This window comes from Triticum aestivum, chromosome 3B (genome assembly GCF_018294505.1).
Source record: "Triticum aestivum cultivar Chinese Spring chromosome 3B, IWGSC CS RefSeq v2.1, whole genome shotgun sequence".
In the NCBI taxonomy this organism is placed as follows: Eukaryota; Viridiplantae; Streptophyta; class Magnoliopsida; order Poales; family Poaceae; genus Triticum; species Triticum aestivum.
In genome coordinates, this window is record NC_057801.1 from 246,208,312 (window position 1) to 246,219,330 (window position 11,019).

Sequence of the window (11,019 nt, forward strand, 5' to 3'; positions counted from 1 at the left end):
TCAGATGGTCAAGTCGCCGTGCTTCCGTGTCATCCCTGGATCGGTAATGCTAACACACACAGTACTCGAAGGATTTATAACAGAGTAGCAATCACACACTTATTACATCGAATGTCTCAAAAGAGAACTTATTACAATAATACGGCTTAAGGCCATCTAATGCGATAACAGCGGAAGGCTTGGAAGATAAAGTGAGTCCATCAACTCCAACGGCATAGCTGAGCTGCACGGCAACGACCTACGAACTTTACTCCTCGTCTGAAAAGTCTGCAACATAATACGTTGCAGCCCGAGAACGGGTCAGCACATGGAATATGCTGGCAATGTAACACAAAAGAGCAATAACAGAATAATGCTATCACTACATGCATATTTGGCTGGTGCAAAGCTCTATGGTTACAATTTTTGCGAAAAGCCAATTTTTCCCTACTACAAAGGAATCAATTTTAATTTAACTATCATGGTGGTTGAAACATCATTTGAGAAGGTAACCCCAACTCAATGATCCCAATTAAAATACTTAACAACCCAGCAAGATTAATTAAGAGTGTTGAGATACATGCGAATACTCAAGTACTAGATACTCAGAATTGTCCATAACCGGGGACATGGCTAACAATGATTAGATTTTACACTCTGCAGAGGTTTGCGCACTTTTTCCCGCAAGACTCGATCGCCTCCGCTGATTTCTCGCACTACATGGTGTTTGAGAGACGGATGACCGAGACACAGTCTTTTAGAAGCATTAACTCTCTACTCCGGGCAGACCATACCAAACCTACAAACCCACTACCTGCTGGTCCACCTCTTCAAGAGCTTCACGCAACTTACTCAACTATGCTAGAGCCCATAATAGCTTGCGGCTGCACACGGAAGTTTCTAGCATGAATAAACTCAGTACCCTTTGAGCCTGGGTGGCGGTCCATAGGAGAATCACACGGTAACCCCGGGATTTCCAAAAAAACAGGCAATCACTTGATACCCCAGGTGCCTCAATCCACCCAGATGTGTATTAAAGTTGCCACCTTAAGTAAACCATTAATTAACAATCACACATCTGTCATGGATATCACTCAAACCCAATCCACGTCTACGAGCATAGCATGGCAATATAAGCATAACGTAGAAGTAACTCCCAAGGGTTTGATATGAAACAGGGCAATAGGTTCTACCTTATCAACTACTTCCCAATACCCACATGTCATGCAATGTTTGACGATTGAAACTAATGCATAAAACTGGATATGAAAAGAGTATGATCGATGTGTTACTTGCCTTGCTGACGATCCGTGAATCCTAGAGACTCGTAGTAACACGCTTCGCACTCCGGGAATTCTATCGCAAGCAAAAAATAACATACATAAGCAATAATCAAAGAAGCACAAGTAGAACTCCAAATAAAAGAGTTTGACCGGAGAGTTCAACTTAAGAACTCCGGTTTGCAAAAAGAATCAAATCAAACGGAGCAACGAAACTCAAACGGCAAAGAAACAAGATCTGTTAACTAATCTGAACTAGGGTCAAATTTTACAGAGGTAAAAACTTTTTTGAGTTGATTATTCGGAAAGAGGGTTTCGAGATGAAACTCCAGGCGCTTGAATCGCCTGATTCCGATAAACGAGCGAAAAGATAAACAAGTTTAAACATCGGATCAGAAATCGCGATCGGAATAACCGCGGAATAAATCCAATAAAAAGAAAAACGACGAACGGATAAACGAATGAACGTCCATTAGCAGAAACTAAACGGTGAACACGTTCGTTAGAACGAATGGACAAGCGAACATTCGCTAAGTAAATAAACCGAAGAAATAAACCGATCTATAAAAAAACGAATTAGGGTTTTCAAAAAAACCCGAAGGGTTTTCTTAAAAAAACTGGCGGCGGGGTCGGGTACCTCCGGCGAGGTCGTCCGGCGGGGCGGGCGGCTCCGGCGGGGCTCGGCGAGGGGCGGCGAGGCTTGGGGAGGGCGCGGGGTGGCTGCAGGAGGCAGCGGCAGCGCTAGGGCGGCGGCGGCGACTCGGGCGGCGGCGGCTCGGGGTTCGACTCCGGGCTCCGAGGCGGCGGCGATGGTGGTGGGTGGTGGTGAGGCGGCGGGGCGGTTTAAGGAGGGGGGGCTGCTCCATCTTGGGGAAGGGGGCGCCCGGGGCGGAGTCTGGCTCGGACTCCCCTCGGCGTCCGTGCGGCGCACGGCGGCGCGCGCGGGGAAGGCGGCGTCGGCTGGCGGCTGGGCCGGCCTGCTCGGCTGGGCCTTTGGCCCAGTCGGGCGCGAGGGTTTCCTTTTTTTTTAAACATTCCGCCGAAAGAAAAATTCATAGAAAAATAAATAAAAATCTAAAAATTCCAAAACATGTTTTCTCCGTCTAAATAAAATATTTAGAACAAGATGAACTTTTCTTGGCCCCTAAAATGAAATTTTTAAAACGTGCAAATTTTTCTAGGGCAAATAAAAATCCCGAATAAACTCAAATAAAATCCAAATAATGATTTTAACATTTTTCCTCTGTTATTTCAATTATTTTGGAGAAGTCATATTATCTCCCCTCATTTACTATTTTAAAATGAAATATTTCCGGAGAGAAAATAATTAAAATCAAATCCTCGTCTTCACTATTTGATAAAAATTTCAAATATGAAAATTAGAAAATCCCCAACTCTCTCCGAAGGTCCTTGAGTTGCTTAGGATCTCGAGGATTGCAAACGAAAAGCAATAAAATATGATATGCATGGATGACCTATGTATAACATGCCAAATTGGAAATTTGGGATGTTACAAACGTACCCCCCTTAAGATGAATCTCGCCCTCGAGATTCGGGTTGGCTAGAAAATAGGTGCGGATTGTCCTTGCGAATATCCTCTTCTCGCTCCCAGGTGGCTTCCTCCTCAGTATGATGACTCCACTGAACTTTGCAAAACTTGATCACCTTGTTGCGAGTGACTCGGCTATCAAACTCAAGAATCTTTACTGGCTTCTCCTCATAGGTCAGATTATTATCCAACTGAATCGCCTCCAAAGGTACTGTATCATTCAACGGTATATCGGCCATCTCAGCATGGCACTTCTTCAGCTGTGATACGTGGGACACATCATGAACTCCTGACAATCCTTCTGGTAACTCCAGTTTGTAGGCAACTTCTCCCATCCGTTCCAAAATACGATACGGCCCTACAAATCTCGGGGCTAACTTTCCCTTAACTCCAAAACGTTTTACTCCCCTCAAGGTTGATACTCGTAGATAAGCTTTGTCTCCAATTTCATAGGTTACTTCCTTGCGTTTTGAATCTGCGTAACTCTTCTGTCTGGACTGAGCAATCTTTAGTCTGTCTCTGATCAGTTTAACCTTCTCCTCTGATTCTTTGATCAAATCTGGTCCAAACAACTGACGATCTCCTACCTCGTCCCACATCAAGGGCGTTCTACATCTGCGTCCATACAGAGCTTCGAATGGTGCCATCTTCAAACTGGCCTGGTAGCTGTTGTTATAAGAAAACTCTCCGTATGGCAAATTTTCATCCCAACTAGATCCATAATCTAGCGCACAGGCTCTCAACATGTCCTCCAGAATCTGATTGACTCTCTCTGTCTGCCCATCTGTCTGCGGGTGAAAAGCGGTACTGAACTCCAATCGGGTACCCAAAGTCTGGTGTAGCTGATGCCAAAACTTTGAAGTAAACTGGGTTCCTCTATCTGATACGATGCTCCTCGGAACTCCATGTAAACATACGATCCTGGTCATATATATTTTGGCCAACTTTGCACTTGTATACATTGTTTTCACCGGGATGAAGTGAGCTACTTTAGTCAATCGATCCACAACTACCCATATCGAATCATATCCTGCCTTGGTTCTGGGTAATCCGGTAATAAAGTCCATACCAAGTTTGTCCCACTTCCATTCGGGTATTGGCATAGGCTGTAACAGTCCTGCTGGCTTCTGATGTTCTGCCTTCACTCTCTGACATACATCGCATACGGCTACATACTCGGCAATATCCTTCTTCATTCCAGTCCACCAGAAACGTTCCTTCAAGTCCAGATACATCTTGGTGTTTCCGGGGTGAATCGAGTATGGTGAGTCATGGGCCTCCTGAAGTATCAACTTCCTGATCTCCGAATTGTTGGGCACATAAATTCGGTCCTCAAACCACAAGGTATCGTGCTCATCCTCGCGAAAACCTTTGGCTTTACCTTCGCCCATCCTCTCTCTTATCTCAGCAATCTCTTTGTCTTCCTTCTGAGCTTCTCGAATCTTGTCCAACAGCGTCGACTGAACCTCCAATGCTGCAAGAAAACCTCTTGGAACAATCTCCAACCAAAGTTCCATGATCCCCGCAGCTAACTCTTTTGGCATTCCCTTGCTCACAAGAACGTTAGCATAACTCTTCTGGCTCAAAGCGTCTGCTACGACATTGGCTTTTCCTGGATGATATTGTAGCTTCATATCGTAATCCTTTATAAGCTCCAACCATCTCCTCTGTCTGAGGTTCAACTCCTTCTGTGTGAAAATGTACTTCAAGCTCTTATGATCCGTGTACACATCACAACGGTTTCCAATAAGATAATGTCTCTAGGTCTTTAGCGCATGCACTACGGCTGCTAACTCCAGATCATGTGTGGCATGGTTTAACTCATGTGGTTTCAGTTGTCGTGAGGCATACGAAACAACTTTTCCTTCCTGCATAAGCACACAACCAAGTCCCAAGCAGGAGGCGTCACAATACACTTGAAACTCCTTATGTATATCTGGCAAGGTCAGCACTGGGGCTGTAGTCAATCGCTCCTTCAGCTCTTGAAAACTTGCCTCGCACTCCTCCGTCCATTTGAACTTAGTATCCTTCTTCAACAATTCAGCCATTGGTTTGGCAATCTTGGAAAAATTCTCAATGAATCTCCGATAATATCCTGCCAGTCCAAGGAAACTGCGGATTTCGCCAACTGAAGTGGGTGCCAACCATTCAGTGACCGACTGAACCTTACTGGGATCCACTGCTATACCCTCTCCGGATATAACATGCCCAAGAAATCCAACTTCTTTCAACCAAAACTCGCAATTGCAGAATTTGGCGTATAACTGGTGTTCCCTGAGTTTCTCGAGAACCAAACGCAAGTGTTCCATGTGCTCCTCTTCGTTCTTCGAATATATCATAATATCATCAATGAATACCACAACAAACTTGTCCAAATACTCCATGAACACCTGGTTCATCATACTCATGAAATAGGCAGGGGCGTTAGTCAGTCCAAATGACATGACCGTATACTCATATAATCCATATTGTGTGGTAAATGCTGTCTTGGGTATATCCTTCTCTCGGATCTTCAACTGATGGTATCCCGATCATAGATCAATCTTTGAAAGCACCTTAGCTCCTTGTAACTGATCAAACAGATCATTAATCATCGGTAAGGGATACTTGTTCTTTATCGTTACTTCATTCAGAGCTCGGTAATCAACAACCATCCTCAGGGATTTATCCTTCTTCTCCACCAAAAGTACTAGGGCTCCCCAAGGTGACGAGCTTCTACGAATGTAACCTTTCTCCAACAACTCATTAATCTGCTTCTTAATTGCTTCCAGGTCATTTGCTGGCATCCGATAGTGTCTCTTGGATATCGGCCCTGTACCTAGCAATAGCTCTATCAAAAACTCGATGTTTCTATCCGGTGGCATACCTGGTAACTCTTCGGGGAAAACATCCGGAAAATCCTTTACTACAGGTACTTCCTCCTGTACCACTCCCGTGAGGCCATTTACTTGGCTCCTCCTAGGCACATGCCTGGATACATACTTAATCCTTTTTCCCTCTGGGGTGGTAAGATAAATTGACTTACTAGCATAGTCAATACTTCCTCCACACTTTGACATCCAGTCCATACCTAATATCACATCCAATCCTTGCGACTCCAAGATAATTAGGTCCGACGGAAATACATGTGTGCCAATGATTAGGGGTATCTGGGTGCACCATCTGCTAGCCATGTACTCTGCTCCCAGCGAGCTCACTAAGAGGGGTGTCCTAAGGGTTTGGGTTGGTAACTTAAACCTTTCCACAAATCCCCTTGATATGTATGAATGCGATGCACCAGTATCGAAAAGAACAATAGCGGTAAATGACTGAACCAAAAACTTACCTATTACCACGTCCGGCTGCTCTTCAACTTCCTCCACGTTAATGTGGTTCACTTGTCCTTTGTTGAATGGATTGGGCTTCTTCCCTGTGCTCCCATTTCCATTTCCATTCTTTCCTTCAGAGCAGTCATTGGCATAGTGCCCTGTCTTCCCGCACTTGTAGCAAACAACTTGGCTTAAGTCCCTCTTTGCGGGTGTGGATGGGTTAGAGCAGTTGTGATTATTGTTGGCTCCATTCCCATTCCCGTTCTTTGCACCATAATGGTTATGCGATCCTCCTCCAGCATGGTTATGACCTCCATGGTTATGAACAAGTCCTCCCGAGTTCGGGGTTAAGCGAGGCTTCTGGTGAGCTCCTGAGTTGTATTTCCCTTGTCCATACTTCCTCTTACGATTATCAATCTGCTGCTGCTTTCCTTTAATCATTAGGGCCTTATCTACCAACTCCTGATAGTTGTTGAAGGTTGCTGCCATCAACTGCATACTCATCTCATCATTCAGCCCTTCCATAAACTTCTCCTGCTTCGCGGCATCTGTGGCCACATCATCAGGGGCATAACGTGATAACTTGCTAAACTCATCCACGTACTGGCCAACAGTACGGTTCCTCTGGCGTAGATTGCGAAACTCACGCTTCTTCATCTGCATAGCTCCAGTCGAGACATGGGCAGTGTGGAAAGCCTGCTGAAACTGAGCCCATGTGACAGTGTCGATAGGATAGGTGGCTGTGAAATTCTCCCACCATGCTGCTGCAGGTCCATCCAGTTGGTGTGCGGCAAAACACACCTTCTCAGCATCTGTGCATCCTGCGGTGGTTAACTCCCTTCCAATACGACGTAGCCAATCATCTGCAACTATTGGCTCAATGCTACACACCGGCGGCTGTAACCTTAAGAAACGGGCGAGGTTATCCACTAGCGGCGGGTTGTTGTTGGCATTGTTGTTATTGGCATTGCCCTGGTTCTGAACTAGCAATTGCATCAAGGCATTCTACTGCTGGATCAACTGGGTGATCTCCGGTGGGAAAACAAAATCGGGGTCTCTTCTCGGAGGCATCTGATGGGTTTAGATGGAATTGATTAGAATAGAAAAAGATCTAGGGGAGAAACACTACCCATATGTATATGAGGCAAACACAAGCATTCATTCAATCAATCAAGCAAGGGCATACAAAACGGTCTAGGACTATCGCAAAAGTGCTCACTACTACTAGTTACATGGGGGAAATACTATTATCATATGGTGGTCATCTAGAAATTTTGATCGGTGGAAGACTCCATGATGTCTGCTCTAGCTTCATCTTTGTAGTCATCATCACCTGAATCTGAATCGGTGTCGTCGATGATGATGTAGTTGTCCAGACGAATGGGGTCTTCTCTCGGAACTGGTCCTCCCATAAAAATTCCGATCTTCTCAACTAGGTCGTCATTCTTCTCCAATAGGGTCTTGATTTCCTCCTCATATCAATCGCGCGTGGACTTAAGTTCTTCTTCCAGCTCGATGATCCTAGTTTTCGCCTTCTTCAACTCGATCATGTCTGCGCACATCTGGTTCTCCTGACGTCGAATGTGCTGGTTTTTCTCCTGGATAAAGGCTGCGACAGATCTATCCTTCCTGGTAATGATCATCTTCCATTGTTCATCTCGGCGCCCACATATTTGATAGGTGGTATCCTCAAGTTCCTTGTTGTAGATTTCTCCAATGCGTCCCATGGTAATATGAGCTTCCATACTCTTGCCGAGGCTCCAAGTGGGTGCTTCGAAAGAAAACTCTATGGGTTTAGAATTTGGCGAGAACGTTCTTCCTGGAACTTGTACTTAAATCATCCAGCGTTCTTCTTCCGGTAGAGTGGCGTTGTACGTCCCAGTGAAGCTTGGTATTCCAATATTCAAGTACCTAGTGACTTCCTTCAAGTGGCGTCCAAAAGGTGTGTCTTCATCCGGTTGTGCGAACTTGTTCTTCATCTCCTTCATCCTAAAGAGTGGAAAAAGAAGAGGAGTCAGAAATGAGAAGAGAAGTGTGACCTATGGTTTATCTTAGTGGTCGTGTCCTACACTCAGCGTGTGCTCTGATACCATCTTGTAGCGACCCGACCTCAGATGGTCAAGTCTCTGTGCTTCCGTGTCATCCCTGGATCGGTAATGCTGACACACACAGTACTCGAAGGATTTATAACAGAGTAGCAATCACACACTTATTACATCGAATGTCTCAAAAGATAACTTATTACAATAATATGGCTTAAGGCCATCTAATGCGATAACAGCGGAAGGCTTGGAAGATAAAGTGAGTCCATCAACTCCAACGGCATAGCTGAGCTGCACGGCAACGACCTACGAACCTTACTCCTCGTCTGAAAAGTCTGTAACATAATACGTTGCAGCCCGAGAACGGGTCAGCACATGGAATATGCTGGCAATGTAACACAAAAGAGCAATAACAGAATAATGCTATCACTACATGCATATTTGGCTGGTGGAAAGCTCTATGGTTACAATTTTTGCGAAAAGCCAATTTTTCCCTACTACAAAGGAATCAGTTTTAATTTAACTATCATGGTGGTTGAAACATCATTTGAGAAGGTAACCCCAACTCAATGATCCCAATTAAAATACTTAACAACCCAGTATGATTAATTAAGAGTGTTGAGATACATGCGAATACTCAAGTACTAGATACTCAGAATTGTCCATAACCGGGGACACGGCTAACCATGATTAGATTGTACACTCTGCAGAGGTTTGCGCACTTTTCCCCGCAAGACTCGATCGCCTCCGCTGATTTCTCGCACTACATGGTGTTTGAGAGACGGACGACCGAGACACAGTCTTTCAGAAGCATTAACTCTCTACTCCGGGCAGACCATACCAAACCTACAAACCCACTACCTGCTGATCCACCTCTTCAAGAGCTTCATGCAACTTACTCAACTATGCTTGAGCCCATAATAGCTTGCGGCTGCACACAAAAGTTTCTAGCATGAATAAACTCAGTTCCCTTTGAGCCTGGGTGGCGGTCCATAGGAAAATCACATGGTAACCCCAGGATTTCCAAAAAACAGGCAATCACTAGATACCCAGGTGCCTCAATCCACCCAGATGTGTATTAAAGCTTGCCTTCCATGCAAAGGAGAGTCCCACCCAGACATGGGACGAAGTCTTCAATCTTGTATCTTCATAGTCCAATAGTCTGACCAAAGTATATTGTCCGGCTGTCCGAGGACCCCCTAATCCAGGACTCCCTCAGTGATCTTCACCTTTCCCTTTTTCATTTTATCCTTTGGCAAGCACCTCGTGTTCGAAAGATCTTGATACATATATCCAATTGGATGTAAGTTAGCATGAGCTATTATTGTTGACATCACCCAAAGGTGAATACGTTGGGAGGCGAAACCATAAGCCCCTATCTTTCTCAGTGTCTGGTTGAAACTCGATAACCATAAGTATTGCGTGAGTGTTAGCAATTGTAGAGGACTATGTGATAGTTGAGTATGTGGACTAGCTGAAAAGCTCTATTCTTGACTCTATCTGATGTTATGATAAATTGCAATTGCCTCAATGACTGAAATTATAGTTTGTTAGTTCTCAATGAAGTTTCTGAACCATACTTGACATTGTGAATAGATTGTTACTGGAGTATGAGAAATCATATGACAATATATATATATATATATATATATATATATATATATATTGCTGTTTTGAGAATGATCATGATGCCCTCATGTCCATATTTTATTTTTATCGACACCTCCATCTCTAAACACGTGGACATATTTTTCGATTTCGGCTTCCGCTTGAGGACAAGCAAGGTCTAAGCTTGGGGGAGTTGATACGTCCATTTTGCATCATGCTTTTATATCAATATTTATTGCATTATGGGTTGTTATTACACATTATGTCACAGTACTTATGGCTATTCTCTCTTATTTTACAAGGTTTATCATAAAGAGGGAGAATGCCGGCAGCTAGAATTCTGGCTGGAAAAGGAGCAAATATTGGAAACCTATTCTACGAAGCTCCAAAAATCATGAAACTCCACGGAAGTCACTTTTGGAATTAATAAGAATTATTGAGCGAAGAAAATACCAGAGGGGGCGCACACCCTGGCCAGGAGGGTGGGGGCGCACCCCCTAGTGGGCGCGCCCCCTGTCTCCTGGGCCCCCTGGTGGCCCTCCGGTGGCCATCTTCTGCTATATGAAGGCTTTTACCCTGGAAAAAATCATAAGCAAGTTTACGGGACGAAACTCTGCCACCACAAGGTGGAACCTAGGGGGAACCTATCTAGGCTCCGGCGGAGCTGTTCTGCTGGGGAAACTTCCCTCCGGGAGGGGGAAATCATCACCATCGTCATCACCACCGATCCTCTCATCGGGAGGAGGTCAATCTCCATCAACATCTTTACCAGCACCATCTCCTCTCGAAACCCTAGTTCATCTCTTCTATCCAATCTTGTATCAAAACTACAAATTGGTACCTGTGGGTTGGTAGTAGTGTTGATTACTCCTTGTAGTTGATGCTAATTGGTTTACTTGGTGGAAGATCATATGTTTAGATCATTAATGCATATTAATACTCCTCTAATCGTGAACATGAATATGCTTTGTGAGTAGTTTTGTTTGTTCCTGAGGACATGGGTGAAGCCTTGCTATTAGTAGTCATGTGAATTTGGTATTCGTTTGATATTTTGATGAGATGTATGTTGTCTCTCCTCTAGTGGTGTTATGTGAACGTCGACTACATGACACTTCACCATTATTTGGGCCTAGAGGAAGGCATTGGGAAGTAATAAGTAGATGATGGGTTCCTAGAGTGACAGAATCTTAAACCATAGTTTATGCGTTGCTTCATAAGGGGCTGATTTGGATCCACTAGTTTCATGCTATGGT